The sequence below is a fragment of the Conger conger genome, chromosome 17 (assembly GCF_963514075.1).
Source record: "Conger conger chromosome 17, fConCon1.1, whole genome shotgun sequence".
Lineage (NCBI taxonomy): Eukaryota > Metazoa > Chordata > Actinopteri > Anguilliformes > Congridae > Conger > Conger conger.
This window is the reverse complement of record NC_083776.1, coordinates 40,744,965-40,748,748: the sequence shown is the minus strand read 5'-3', so window position 1 is coordinate 40,748,748 and position 3,784 is coordinate 40,744,965.

Below are 3,784 nucleotides of genomic sequence, written 5' to 3'. Positions count from 1 at the left end.
CTCTGGATAAGAGCATCTGCCAAATGCCAGTAATGTAATGTAATCTTACCCAGCCTTAACTACACACAAACACAGAAAACGCACATGTGGGAAGTTGGATGTGATCTTCCCTGATTGGTTTGTCTTCCTTCCTTTTATGTGTTATTTTATGTTTCCCTACATCCTCTGGCTTTGCTTGCACTATTAAAACTGACTGTACTGGTGTGACAGGGGCACATATCCACCCCAGTGAACTGGCAGGAAGTTCCAAGCATTTTCCCCGCACTGCCAATACATGTCTAGTGCAATAGCGGTTCCATTTCCTCAATCGGTCTCTTCAGTTAAATTAGTGTTAGTAATTTCCCGCACATCGGTGAGATTTAAGGTTAAATTACAATGAGTAGTTGTTCCTATATCTAAACTACCGCTTCCTTTGAAGCAGACAGGAAAAAGGGTTCTGGGTCGTATTTTGGCAATAATTTTTATAGGGGATTGGTGCTCGGTAGTTTGGGGTGGCTATTCCAAAAGGTATTGCAACATGGGCCCATTTTCCTGGTGTCAGCATACCTGGTTGTGTGGTGTTGCGTGGGGCAGTGCAGTGTGCAGCATTTCCCACTGAGCAAGCTAGCTCTAATGATTTATTCTGGGAATGTGGTTGGGCGAAAAGAAAGGTAGGGGAAGCAGTGGAGTGAGGCATTATAGCACATACATAGCAGTCTGTGGTTATTTTAGCTTGTCCTTGTGCGGAGTGATTCATGTACCTCCACCAAACGTTTGAGTGGAAGGAGACATATTCAGCTCTGTGGAGCCATGATACATTTCTTAGAAGTGGGTTCTGTTGTCTGTCCCTTCTCTGAGCTAAATCAATTATTACATTTGAGTAGATGTGATCACAAAATTTTTTGGAAATACTTATTTCATGTGAAAATATGATATTAAATTTATTAAATGTATATGATGTTGTTGAGGATTATTTTGTGATATGCTGTCTCTCAATGTTAAAATGTACCTATAATATAAATTCTACACAGTTCCATTCTTTGTAAGTGGGCAAATGTACAAATGTTAAAATTATTCAAGCACTGTTGCCTAAAATTGTCATTGAGAATGTGTTACTTGACGAGTGAACAATGTTAAGTGTTTAATAAAACATATGGATGTATGTTGAAAGTGCATGTTACCCTGTGTGGGGTTTGGGGGTGGCTGGGGGACTATCGGCTGGCAGGCAGCCCATGTCGCCCATACCAAAATCCACACCTGCAAAAGAGGATCCCCAAAGTCAAAGAAACCAACAAAGATTTTTTGGAAAGACAAATGTCCCAGAATTAAACTACAAACCATACAAACATAGGTGAAACGTCATCTGGAGGACTATCTTTAACAAAATAAAAAATATATTTTTGGTCTTTGATTTTACACCAAATTACAACTTGGATAGGTCCTAATGCATCAGTCTCCTGGTGACCTGTTGAAGAAAGGCTGGTACATCCTCAGGGAAACATTCGTTTCTAGAAAGGTGGATGCTGTTAAAATCAGCTGATCAGTACAAACATGAACTTAACATTAAAGTAAACAAATCTGCTAATTTATTTACTGTGGACAGGACTGAAGCTGAAGTGTGTGTGTGTGTGTGTGTGTGTGTGTGTGTGTGTGTGTGTGTGTCTGCGTGTGCATGCATGCATTTGTGATTGCGTGTGTGATTTCCCTGCAGGCTGGGTCGGTGTGATCTCACAGAGGGCTGCTGTGATGTTCTGGCCTCAGTCCTGCGCTCTCCTGACTCAAAGCTGAAAGACCTGGAGCTCAGAGGCAACAGCCTGCAGGAGTCAGGAGTGAGAGCGCTCTCTGCTGGACTGGAGGACCCACACTGTAAATTACAGAGACTGGGGTGAGTATGAGCACAAACCCCTTCAACCAAAAAGGAGTCCAATGTGAGAAAATAGAACAGGGCCACTCCAAAATGCACCGCAGTAGTACCACAAGACAGTACTACCACACTACCTTCCGCTCTCTACTGGTCCGGGCTGACCAAGAATCTCCACAATAGGCCCAATAAATGTACCTTTCTAATCTGACTCCATTTTAAACTAGAATTTAGAATTTGGTTTTAATCATGCGTGACACTCGACTCTCCCTTATATGCCACCATTACTCAATATATGCTCCATATATATTAGCACTATTGCTGAAAAAGGTATAAAATGAATTACAGCCATGGAGATCACGCAAGTTAAAAGTAAGAATTTCATAATGACCTACCTACCTTAACAGGCAGGTAGGTCATTATCTTAGAATATAACAGTCAATTAATACAGAAATGAAGAAGACAAATACAAAGTCAATAATCTTACCCAGCCTGCTTAACTACACACAATCACAGATAATGCACATGTGGGAAGTGGGATGCGATCTTCCCTGATTGGTTTGTCTTCCTTCCTTTTATGTGTTATTTTATGTTTCCCTACATCCTCTGGCTTTGCTTGAATGGTGAAAACGGACTGTACTGGTGTGACAAGGGCACATATCCCCCCCCCCCAGTGAACTGGCAGGCAGTTCCAAGCATTTTCCCCACACTGCCAATACATGTCTAGTCCATTTCCTAAATCAGTCCCTTCAGTTAAATTAGTGTTCGTCATTTCCCGCATATTGGTGACATTTAAGGTTATATTACATTGGGTAGTTGTTCCCATATCTAAGGTATTGCAACATGGCCCCATTTTCCTGGTGTCAGCATACCTGGTTGTGTGGTGTTGGGTGGGGCACTGCTGTGTGCAGCATTTCCCACTAAGCAAGCTAGCTCTAATGATTTATTCTGGGAATGTGGTTGCGCTAAAAGAAAGGTAGGGGAAGCAATGGAGTGAGGCATTATAGCACATACATAGCAGTCTGTGGTTATTTTAGCTTGTCCTTGTGCGGAGTGATTAATGTACCTCCACCAAACGTTTGAGTGGAAGGAGACATATTCAGCTCTGTGGAGCCATGATACATTTCTTAGAAGTGGGTTCTGTTGTCTGTCCCTTCTCTGAGCTAAATCAATTATTACATTTGAGTAGATGTGATCACAACATTTTTTGGAAATACTTATTTCTTGTGAAAATATGATATTAAATTCATAAAATGTATATGATGTTGTTATTGTGGATTATTTTGTGATATTATCTCTCTCAATGTTAAAATGTACCTATAATATAAATTCTACACAGTTCCATTCTTTGTAAGTGGGCAAATGTACAAAATCAGCAAGGGATCAAACAATTATTGCTCTCACTGTATGTGGGGATTCCTTACATATTTTGTTTTTTCAATTCACAAAAGTTTGCAGAGGGATAATGAGAATTGTGAAACTGCACTTCTGCAGTGTACTCAGTTCCATCAAATTTCCTAAATGACTCCATGCAGGGATGACATGATATTGTGGTGTCCGGGGGTACAGGCTGGCCAACAAGGGGGTCCCAGCATGGGTCAGCCACTTCCGGGTTGGCAAAATAACTTTTTTTAATTATTCAAGCGCTGTTGCCTAAAATTGTCATTGAGAATGTGTTACTTGACTAGTGAACAATGTTAAGTGTTTAATAAAACATATGGATGTATGATGAAAGTGCATGTTACCCTGTGTGGGGTTTGGGGGTGGCCGGGGGACTATCGGCTGGCAGGCAGCCCATGTCGCCCATACCAAAATCCACACCTGCAAAAGAGGATCCCCAAAGTCAAAGAAACCAACAAAGATAAATAAGGCAAAAATAAATAAAACTATGAGACAATAACATAATGGTAGCCTCGAGATTTTTTGGAAAGACAAATGTCCCAG